At 33.1% G+C, this 13,368-nt stretch overlaps 1 long non-coding RNA gene across 1 annotated transcript in view; it reads left to right on the top strand.

The window, feature by feature from the left end:
* The window catches only part of LOC118766330, a 12,972-nt gene extending 492 nt beyond the window's left edge, over positions 1–12,480 (top strand). The window contains exons 2-3 of the long non-coding RNA XR_005002267.1: positions 6,434–6,441; positions 12,340–12,480. This is a non-coding gene — a long non-coding RNA (uncharacterized LOC118766330). The remainder of the gene's footprint in view (positions 1–6,433; positions 6,442–12,339) is intronic.
* The last annotated feature ends 888 nt before the right edge of the window (positions 12,481–13,368 follow it).

Raw genomic sequence — 13,368 nt, 5'->3', positions numbered from 1 at the left:
CTTTGTAAGCCTAGTACTTATTCTATCGGTTTCTTTTGCCGAACCGTTAATTTACGGGGAGTAAACACACCCACATCGGTTGTCAAGTGGTGATAGGGGGACAAACACAAACACGCACATACATCCACACCCACAAATACCCACACACGCATATACATGACGGGCTTCTTTGAGTTTCCGTCAACCAAATCCACTCACAAGGCTTGTATATATACATACATACATATATATATATATATGCATGTGAGCATACACAAACACATACATACATACATACATACATACATACATACATACATACTTACATAAATACATATACATATATATATCTTCATACATGTATATATTTATATATATATTTGTATATACGTATGTGTATATAAATATATGTATATGTATAATGTAATGATGCATATAATATACATATGTAAGTATGTACATATATGTATGAGAGTATATATATATGTATATATATATATAATACAAATAAGAAAATGGAGGAACAAATTCATTTCAATCATCAACTTACAGATATTACCAATTCATATTATTTATTAACTACACTCGTAACCCCTATCTCACTTTGTACTTTTATATATATATGGGAGAAAGGAAAGAAACGAAACGAAACATATATATATACATGCATATTTGTATATATGTATGCACATGTATAATATATACGTGCGCATGATATACATAAATACGTCTATGCATGTTAAGCAAACTTACATACATACATAAATACATATACATATATGTATATATATATTATATATATATATATATATATATATTATATCTTCATACATGTATATATTTATATGTATATTTGTATATATATATATGTGTGTGTATATAAATATATGTATATGTATAATGTATACATGCATATAATATACATATGTACGTATGTACATATATGTATGAGATTATATATATATATATATATATTATAATACAAGTAAGAAAATGGAGGAACAAATTCATTTCAATCATCAACTTACAGATATTACCAATTCATATTATTTATTAACTACACTCATAACCCCTATTTCACTTTGTTCTTTTATATATATATATATATATATCTATATATATATATATATATATATCTATATATATATAATATATATATATATATATATATAATATATATTTGTGTATATATATATGTATATATATATATACAAACATACATACATACACACACACACACACACACACACACACACACACATATATATATACATACACATACACACATATAAAACATTATCTGGTTCAACACACGATTTCACATCAAGGATCTTGTAAAATAAGAAACATATGTACGCATATATATATATATATATATATATATATATATATATATATATATATATATATATATATATATATATATACTAAGCAATAAAGGGTTTAGCAACGAATTGCCTTACCACATACCGAATTTAGAAATAGCAGTCAAAGAGTTATAGCTATTTCTTCTACTAAAAAGGGAGATCTCAGTAAAAACAGCAATTGGAAGGCAGACACAAACAGGTAAGAGAGAATGAATTGACGGCAATCTATCATACAATTTTAAGTTATCTACGGACGTACGTTTCGAAATCAAGTTTTTAGGAAAGCATAAGAATTAAATATTAAATAATTCTATCTTACCAAAAACTTCTTTTCTCTTCAGCGTAGAATACTATAATCATAAATGATTATATATTGAATTTTGAGATACTAGAAGGCACCAACTCAACTCAGTATCAGAGCGAGCTAGAATCCGCAACTAGTATCACCAAATTCAATGCGTGAATGAAAAGATTGTGTCACCAGCCCCTTCCCACCCGCGTGTAGCCAAAACAAGATGCTGTGGTCATCTACTGAGATAAAATATGGTTATCCGTAATAATGAAGGGTGAAATTAATTAATTTGGAATAATTATCAATTACACCAAGTAGTCTTCGGCATGTAAAAGCCTCATTCGAGGAAAATTTAAGTAATACTAAGCAATAAAGGGTTTAGCAACGAATTGCCTTACCACATACCGAATTTAGAAATAGCAGTCAAAGAGTTATAGCTATTTCTTCTACTAAAAAGGGAGATCTCAGTAAAAACAGCAATTGGAAGGCAGACACAAACAGGTAAGAGAGAATGAATTGACGGTAATCTATCATACAATTTTAAGTTATCTACGGACGTACGTTTCGAAATCAAGTTTTTAGGAAAGCATAAGAATTAAATATTAAATAATTCTATCTTACCAAAAACTTCTTTTCTCTTCAGCGTAGAATACTATAATCATAAATGATTATATATTGAATTTTGAGATACTAGAAGGCACCAACTCAACTCAGTATCAGAGCGAGCTAGAATCCGCAACTAGTATCACCAATATATATATATATATGTAGGTCCCGGGTTGAGTCGGGGTTAACCACAGTAAATAAGGTACTCAATACATAGCAGAGTAAAGTAATTTATTTTATAGAAGGAGCTTCTACAGGACTAGAACTGTTTCATTCCGATGAAATCTTCAGAAGATTTCATCGGAATGAAACAGTTCTAGTCCTGTAGAAGCTCCTTCTATAATATATATATATATATATATATATATATATATATATATTATATATATATATATATATATATATATATATATATATATATATATATATGCACATATATAATATATACGTGCGCCTGATATACATAAATACGTCTATGTATGTTAAGCAAACTTACATACATACATAAATACATATACATATATGTATATATATATATATATCTTCATACATGTATATATTTATATGTATATTTGTATATATGTGTGTGTATATAAATATATGTATATGTATAATGTATACATGCATATAATATACATATGTACGTATGAACATATATATAATATATATTCATATATATATATTTATATAATATATATGCATGCATGTATCTATCATGTATACATACATCAGTAAGTTTTATATGTATATATAGAAACACAGTGAAACAGAAATATTTTATGCACTTATGTATCATATTTGTATACATATATGAACTATATATGCATATATACGGATACATATATATATATATATATATAATATATATATATATATACACATATATATGTATGTATGTATGTATGTATCCGTATATATGTGTGTATACATGCACACACACACACACACACACACACACACACACTTGTTAGGTTTGAGGGAGGAACAGAGACCATGCCGATTTTAGGTCCTCTATGCCTTTGATATTCGCTTTAAACTGCTGAAAATCAGCTCCTGCGCCAAAGACATGATGAAGGAAGATGGACCAGAATACGATGTTATGGGGAAGAAAACCTGTGGGGAACAGCATGGATACATTAAAAGTGAGGAGAGGTTTAGAAAGCAGTTGACTGGGGACCCTGAGTGTATAATGTAGGAGACCGGCCAGCTTAGTGGCAGAGGGACAGAAGTGTTTGTGTGAACAATGTATTGCCGATCCTCCGAGTGGTCCTTCTGTGGACACGGTGTAGGATATCCGCGACTATAGCATCACGACGCATGCATATAAGGATGCTTGAATGCGTGCATGCACACATACAAACACACATACATACATATTTACATGCATACATACATATATACATACTATACGTACATGGATGCATGTATACATTTAGACATACATACGTAGTACATGTGCATATACTCGCACACAGACACACAGACACACACATTTATTTATATTTATATGCGTGTATATAAGGGTGTCCCAAAAGTCACTGATGGGTTTCAATTTTTAAAAACTTCCTTAACTTTAAAAACAAATGCATGAAATTTCAATTCAATATAAAGGACCTAATGGAAACCCCACTTTCTCTATTGATGTTCTCCTTCAGTTGCATCAGGGTCTCTGGTTTGTTGATATAAACCCTCTCTTTCAGGCATCACCACAAGAAAAACCCGGGCTAGTCAAATCTGGGGAACATAAAGGCCAGTTGACATTGCCGTAGCGGGAGATTATTCTCTCTCCAAAGCACTGCTGTAGGAACTGCATTGTTTCTCTTGCGGTTTGTGCGGTTGCCCCATCTTGCTGGAACCATGTGTGAGGTCTACTTTGAATGGCTGGTCGCAAAAAAGGTCTCAGTCATGGATACCTGAAAGAGAGGGCTTACGTCAACCCTGGTGCAACTGAAGGTGAACATCAATAGAGAAATCAGAGAAGTGGAGTCTGAAACCCTTGAGGGTGTTATGGTGCAAGTTTTAGAAAGAGCACAGGCGTGCGAAGCTTAGAATGGCTGTTATTTAAGCGATGTAGTGGTGTTGCAAAATTTGACTTGTGCATATTAATTTCGATTATGTCCTTAATATTGTATCGAAATTTCATACATTTATTTTTAGAGTTAAGGAAGTTTTTAAAAATTGAGACCCATCAGTGAAATTTGGGACACCCTGTATATAGAAGTTATAGTCAATTGGCCATTAGGGTATGAAGAATCGCTTGAAAGCTAAGCGCTTTTAGACGTGAAACCCAGGGTAACACCATAAACCGGCCGTAAATATCTTTATCTAATGTATATATATATACACATACACATATATGCATACACATGTCTGTCTCTGGACAAGTATATGCATATGTAAGTAATATGTATATACATATGTATATATAATGTGTATATATACATTTACGTTCATACATACTTATATATGCATATACATATCCAGAGACAGACAACGGTAGAAAGAGCGATGAATCCCTGGATATTATTATTTTCGGGGTCGATAAAATAAGTACCAGTTGAACAATGAGGTCGAGATAATCGACGCATCCTCTCCCCCAAAATGGCTGCCCTTGTGGCAAAATTTGAAACTATTATTATAATCATTATTATTATTATTATTATTATTATTATTATTATTATTATTATTTATTATTATTATTATTATTATTATTATATGTACTTGCATATGTATACATATACACATATACACACAAATATACAAACATATAAATACATGCACAGAGACGCATACATTAACATATATACATACATATATAGATGTACATATACACTCATATATATATAATATATATATATATATATATATAAAACATATAATTATAACACATAGCCACGAGGCATGTTACTTATCGCCTCGTGTCTATATGTTGATCCCCGGTATCCTGCTGACGAAGCAACGTCAGATGTAAATTAAAATTATTTTATTTTAATTTATATAAGATTGCAGAAACTATGCATAGTCCAGAAAAAATAGGGTAAATGTTTTTATTTTTCATTCCCTTTCGGAATTGCAACTATTAGTGACTTGGAGTTTTAACTGCTCTTTCTAGTGAGTCAGATGTTCTATTAGTGGCCATCTCTTATGTGTTTAAATGTACACTGTATTTTTCTATTATATATATATATATATATATTATATATATATATATATATATATATATAAATATAAATATATACATATATATATATATATATATATATATGTATGTATGTATGTATGTATGTATGTGTATGTGTGTATGTGTGTGTATGTGTGTATGTGTGTGTATGTGTGTATGTGTGTGTATGTATGTATGTATGTATGTATAAACAAAGTAGCTAGTTAGAAAATTTCTATATGAAAATAATAATCATACTGAGAAGTAATGTTTGTCGCCACTTCAACATGGCTGTTTCGTACGGACCGACGTTTCTACCATTTTTAACGAGATATATATCTGCACCCGATATATATTGCAAGCAATCTATATTAGGTGTAGATTTCAACGATAACCAGCTAGTGGAGGTATCCTCTTGGGATTAAAAATGGCAGTAACGTCGGTCCGTACGGAACGGCCATATTGAAGTGGCAACAAACATTAGTTACACACGCACACACACACATGCATATGCATACACAAGCACATATGTCCTAGATATAGCTTTAAAATGCATCCGGCTAGGGCCCTGGTTTCGAGAGTTCCAAGTTTTCGAGGGGAATTGAAATGCCTCTTAACCACTATAACTTTCAGGCCTAATGTGACCCGGAGTCGTGGCATCTGTCAGAGTCCCAGCTATTAAGTAATTAGGCTAATTAGTATGTCACGGAATTGCTTCCGGAAGATGACACATAAATTAAAGGGCCCAGGAGAGATGTGGCACTTCAGCTCTTTAACTGTTCGTCTAAGAGAAGGTAACTCCATGCAAATCGTGTATCCTGAAAACAAATGCGCTCCTGACACTTGATGCACCAGAACAGTATAAGTTTGAAGGATGAGAGAGAGAGAGAGAGAGAGAGAGAGAGAGAGAGAGAGAGACAGAGAGACAGAGAGAGAGAGATAGAGAGAGAGTAGGACTAACTACGTCCGGGTAATTTGACGTGCTTTTTAAAAAGGTTAAGGGAGTAAACCTCTACAGAAAATCCGGAGGGAGGTACGTTATGCCAGATACGTGCAGTTTTATGTAACCAATATCTGGCATATTCTGCAGTTCCATGGATGTTGCGCACGTATTGAATTCTCTTTCCTTAGTGGAGAATCCATGAGTGGAGAGGTGGTCAGCGTATTCGGGGCTAGGCGCTTGCTTCTAGAAACACCCCAGGCACAGCAGAAGTGGTTAAGTCACTCTCTTTAATACCCAATACCGTCAACTAATGACGGTATTGGGCACTATATATTAATATATATATAAAGTACATACATACATACATACATACATACATACATCATACATACATACATACATACATACATACATACATACATATATACATACATACATACATACTTACATACATATATACATACATACATACATACATACATACATACATACATACATACATACATACATACATACATACATATATATATATAACTTGGTATAAGAAGAGACAAAAATTTAGATAATCATTTATATTTATGATTTATATCAACATAATAAATACATAGATACATACACAGATATAATAGAAAATTACATGACAAGTAACTTATTTATGTATTATTTATAAAGAAATAAGAGTTATATGAGATAAAAACGTACATGAAAGGGTAAATAAATAAAGGTTGATATATCGATTAAAAATCATATTGAATTTAAATTTAAGGTTGAAAGACGTTGGAATAAGGATTAAAAGTTATAAAATATATCGGCAATAGTGGGAAATCCGAATTATGGATTTTAAAGTTTAGAAGAGTTCCGAAGTGTAAGAAATGTTTTTTTTAGAGGGTTATAACGTCAATACGAGGCAATTCGACAGCTGTTTCTAGAGTCCATTGGTCTGCAGGTCTGAATCCTTTAGATTCACACTGATATGTCTCCTTCATCAGGAATAAGTAAATAGATAATTAATCAAGTTTGAAGGCATATAAGAGAAAGGAAATTTTTGGTTACATTACGTTAGTCATCAGCTACTCCATCAGATAGCAATCACTTTTATGATGATTCATACTTACCGTACGAAGGAAACCTATAGTGAAGGATGACGGAAGAATTAAATTGTGTAAAAAATGGCAACTGAAGGATGATGGCAGAATAAAAAATGAAAGGTCGATTTTCCAATCAATTCTGGGAATACTTAATTACTAATAGAGGAAGAAGCAGGGCAGCCAAATGCTTCATTCCTTATATCTCGAAATATGAGTGAAATTTATGAGTATATGAGTGAATAGTATCAGAGAATTTATTTAATGTGCCCGAATTGCATAATTTAAGAATAATGTACGATTCTCTAATGCATAAATTGTATTTGTTATAGCATTATTATGGAGGAAGTTTGCTATTATAGACTAAGAAATTTTATAATTAATGTTGTTATTCCTTAAATTATGTATATATATATATATATGAGGCTAAAGTAATAGAATTTTTATATTTAATGTTCGTAAATGAATTTAAATGCGTTCTATATCTTTTTCTGAATTCAACAGTACTACCTAAATACAGGGGTTGGACAAAATAATGGAAGCACCTAGCATTATAGCATCATACTTTTGAAATATCTATAAAACCGTCAAAAGCTTGTTTATTTATATGTTTTTATTTATTTATTATTAGTGTTGTTTAATATGTTTTGCTAAAAAAGCTGTTTCTTTTCAGATATCATCAGAAAAAGGTAATTAAAATTCATTAAAATGATAGATCTATCGGATTTTCAAAGAGGTCAAATTGTTGGTTCTCGTATGGCAGGCGCTAGCATAACAAAAACAGCCGAAATGTTTGGTGTATCAAGAAGTACTGTCTCGAAAGTAATGACAGCCTTTGAGAAAGACGGAAAAAACCTTCTCGTCGAAATAAAACTCCGGAAGGAAACCAAAACTTTCAGATAGGGACAGTCAGACTCTTACGCGAACTGTTAGAAAGGATCACAAAAGTACAGCTCCCAAAATTACTGCAGAGCTTAATGACCAACTCGAGAACCCAGTTTCCACAAAAACCGTTCGCCGGGAACTGCACAAAGCCGGATTTCACGGGAGGACTGCAATCAGTAAACCACTACTTTCAAAAACGTTGCAAAGCGTTTAGAGTGGAGTAAAAACCTACAGAATTGGTCCCTAGAGCATTGGAAGAATGTTATTTTCTCGAACGAGTCATCCGTTACCTTATTTCCGATCACCGGCCGATATACGTGTGGATACATGCAAAAGAAGCATTTGATCCAGACTACGTTCTTCGAACAGTTAAACATGGAGGAGGATCTGTGATGATCTGGTGGGGGGGGGGGGGCTATATCTTGGAAATCCGCCGGCCCAATGGTTTCCCTTCATTGCAGAATTAATTAGTCAAGACTATTTAAGCATTTTCTCTAATCAAATTCATCGTATGGTTGCGAAACTATTTCTGTAGGGAAACGCAACTTTTCAGGATGATAATGCACCAATTTACACAGCTAAAGTTGTTACTGAACGGCACGAGGAATATTCTAGTGAAGTTGAACATCTTATCTGGCCACCACAGCCTACAGATCTTAATATTATTGAACATTTATGGTGCATTTTAGAAAAACAACTAAGGAGTCGATATCCTCCACCAACATCACTACAAGAACTGGAGACTGTTTTAGCTGAAGAATGGACAAAAATTCCGTTGGAAATAATTAAAACTTTGTACGAGTCCATACCTCGTAGAATTCAAGCAGTAATTACTGCCAAAGGCGGTACTACCTCATATTGAAATAAATTTGTTTGAAATTTTAAGGTATTTCCATTATTTTGTCCAACCCCTATATGTTCTAGCCTGATATTTATCTGACACTACTGTACATATTTGTATACTACATTTTTACGAAGGCAAAATCTTTCAAGCGGGCATAAATCAATTTTTCTACAGTTACATGTTTTCCCTAATTTATTTTTGCTATTATCTATATTTTTTGGGGCGGGTTTCCATTATTCCAGGCAACCAACGTATTGGAGTTACTTTTATTTGATGTTGAATTATATGAATTAGGTGTTCCGTATATACTTATATTATTTATACTAGGTTTCCTATCAGTGTTAACGGTTGTGGAAGTTGGATATTTGATTTTGTTCTTATTTATGGATGCTATAATTGATCCCAAATTTGGCATTGTGGAATAAGAAAATTTTATAGAAGATTTATTGCATATTGGATGGTATTTATGATGTTTTAGAAAATTATGTTTTAGGATTTTGAAAAAATAGTTTAGGTAGATTTTTAGCTAAATGGAGTGGCAAACCAAATTACCTCGCGCTTCCTAGATTTATACTGTTTAGATATATCATGTTCTTGAGTAGAGTATTTATTCTTATTGCTGGGGCCTATTTTATTATATATATATATAAAAGTGAAGTTGTGTGAGTGTCTGTCTCCTACGATTTAGATTCCTAACTACTCCCACATTTTGCGGTGCAGTTTAACCAAATTCGGGTACCTTATAGTCGTGATTCATATCGAGCCCGTCTGGGTATTAGCGCGCGTCTACGATGAGTCTACGATTTTAAAAATAATTTACCATAATTTTTTTCCATTTTAACGCATATTTTTTCGTGTGTTGATGGCGGCGGAGTTGGCGTCCATGCTCACACCTGCACCTGTGTTGCTTCTCCCCCTTCTTCCCTCCCTCGTGAAGCTGTGGGGAAGGGAGTGTAAGGAAATCAACGTCGTAAAGCGTTGTCAAGGAGACCAGCGTTCTTTTAGAACAACGACTTCATGGCTTGAAGTCGCCAAAACAGAAATCGCTAAAAAAGCTGAAACAGATCCACAAAAACGGCAAAAACCGCCACACAGGGCAGGTTTCCTGTGCAAACAATTTGCACAACCGAATGTTTTAGTTGTTGCACAATCTTTATATATAAAAGTGAAGTTGTGTGAGTGTCTGTCTCCTACGATTTAGATTCCTAACTACTCCCACATTTTGCGGTGCAGTTTAACCAAATTCGGGTACCTTATAGTCGTGATTCATATCGAGCCCGTCTGGGTATTAGCGCGCGTCTACGATGAGTCTACGATTTTAAATAATTTACCATAATTTTTTTCCATTTTAACGCATATTTTTTCGTGTGTTGATGGCGGCGGAGTTGGCGTCCATGCTCACACCTGCACCTGTGTTGCTTCTCCCCCTTCTTCCCTCCCTCGTGAAGCTGTGGGGAAGGGAGTGTAAGGAAATCAACGTCGTAAAGCGTTGTCAAGGAGACCAGCGTTCTTTTAGAACAACGACTTCATGGCTTGAAGTCGCCAAAACAGAAATCGCTAAAAAAGCTGAAACAGATCCACAAAAACGGCAAAAACCGCCACACAGGGCAGGTTTCCTGTGCAAACAATTTGCACAACCGAATGTTTTAGTTGTTGCACAAATCTTTATATATAAAAGTGAAGTTGTGTGCCTGTCTCCTACGATTTAGATTCCTAACTACTCCCATTTTTTGCGGTGCAGTTTAACCAAAAGCGGGTATCTTATAGTCGTGATTCATATCGAGCTCTTCTGGGTATTAGCGCGCATCTACGATGAGTCTACGATTTTAAAAATAATTTACCATAATTCTTTTCCATTTTAATGCATTTTTTTTGCTATTATATAAGGGAAGTAACTCTCTAAAAATGTCTACGATGAGTCAACGATTAAAAAAAAATTTACTATAATTTTTTTTCCATTTTTAATGCATTTTTTTGCTATTTTTTGGCTATAACTCTCTAAAAATGCTTTATAGTTATTTCCCTAGCAAACCCGAGCAACGCCGGGCGATACTGCTACTTTAATATAATTATAATTACCTGAAGGCTTAATTATACTTGCATTTTTCAGTGGCGTATTAGTTAAGTTCGAATCAGAGTTACTATTATTAGATAGCTTTGTTTTAAGTTTAGAATCGGGTATATAGTAAATTTGATTGCTAAAGCCACTTAATTTTAAGGCTTGCTTATAAACGGGTGCATGCACACTATATATCCTCATTAGTCATAAGATTGGAGATCCTTATCGATACAGCTGTGACTAAACTGTTACTGGCAGTTTTAGAATGATTTGAGGAAACATTAATATATTGTATTACCTGATTGGGCTTTTTATATCGATAATAAAGTTTAGTATTAAGATCTAAAGTGACATCTAGAAAATTCATAACTTTGGTGTTCATATCATATACTATATTAAGGTTAAAGAATTCTAGGAGGTATCTTCTTAATGATTTCTTAATCCTGTCTATTCTCGGTTTGGATAAACCGTTAGTAGCAAAGAACACGTCATCTATATATAAGCCACCCGGTAAATTAGGGAAACTATTCATTATTTGGAACAAGATATATAGGCCTACTAAATCAGTTATCTGAGCCGAGTCTAGTGATCCCATGGTTATGTCAAAACAATCCATTGAAATCAGATCTAAACCAATTATGTCCATTAAAGTTTATTAAAGTCTTCCTTGTAGCTAATATATCTATGTCTGACCTAGAAATGTTGACGAAATTGCGGGCAAATATTAATGCTTTATTTAGAAGGATAGGTGAGATGGATGCATAATAGTTGATGTTAAATTGTATGAACTGGGTATGTTCTTTATCTACTATGGAGTTAAACCATGTAATTACATCCCCAAACGAGCTCTATAGAGGGAGCTTAACTTTGTTTCTGATTTGAGGTATAATTCTATCTAGTATGCATTTGCTAATTTTTCACATGTATATATATATATATATATATATATATATATATATATATATATATATATATATATATATATAGAGAGAGAGAGAGAGAGAGAGAGATAGATAGATAGATAGATAGATAGATAGATAGATAGATAGATAGATAGATAGATAGATAGATAGATAGATATGTAGATAAACATAGATATAGTTTAAAGATCCAACAGAGATAGAATCAACATAAAAGTACTTCATCCAGTGAGATATAAATATCAATTTAAATACAAGACTAAAAGAGTTATTAATAGTTTCATGCTATTATGATACTTGAGCAGGCATATTTATAAAATACGTCATGTATCTTAAAGCAATATTTAAGATACATGCCTGTTCAAGTATCATAATTGCAAGAAACTATTATCAGCCCTTTCGGTTGTGTATTTAGATTGATATATATGTATATATGTATATATATGTATATGCGATTGATATTACATATATATATGCTGTTGTGTCTGGAGAGAGTCATTCTCTTTTAGTGCCTTATAATTTAACACTCATCGGTAAAATTTCCAAACATAGTGTATATTCTTATGAGTTATTAAGATTTTCATGCGATGAAAAACAACACAGACAGCATTTTACCACACGTTTGGTGCTTTCACGCAGTGCTCAGGCTCTATTATGAGCTATTAAAATATATGCAGTGTTTATACACTGTATATATTTTAAGTCTGCGTGCAATACATTCTTTTCTGATGTAGTGAACTCTGAGTGGCCATTGTATGACTTTCGAAGAGAAGTGACAAGAAACGGTCTCTTCTACATTCCTGTCTTCGTAGTGATACTTTTATATCACTGACCCCGATTACGTTGTTTTCTATGACATGACGAGACCGAAGTTGGCAAAATCTTCACCGTTCGGACTCATTGGTCAAAGACTCTCCGACGTTAAACATGCGACCTGACAAACCCACTAATACAGCAACAGCTTAGTCATGGCAGATGGATCTTGTGTGCAGTGTTTACAGTCAATGGTGTGCCCACAACAATCTACCTAAAAGTTTCAATTGCGCAAGTCGAAGGTCATCCCCACCACATCTTCGACCATCCCCATCGACCATTAATCAAGCCTTGAAGCAATAAGAAAGAGGCAGAAATAGTAGGTGGGAGATGTTAAGGGGAAGCGCATATCTGATAGTGAATGCAGTCGGTTCGGATATATGATTCATGTGACGTTGACGCTAGAGACTATGAC

Source organism: Octopus sinensis, linkage group LG1 (genome assembly GCF_006345805.1).
Source record: "Octopus sinensis linkage group LG1, ASM634580v1, whole genome shotgun sequence".
NCBI classification, from domain to species: domain Eukaryota; kingdom Metazoa; phylum Mollusca; class Cephalopoda; order Octopoda; family Octopodidae; genus Octopus; species Octopus sinensis.
This window is presented reverse-complemented; position numbering and strand designations above follow the sequence as displayed.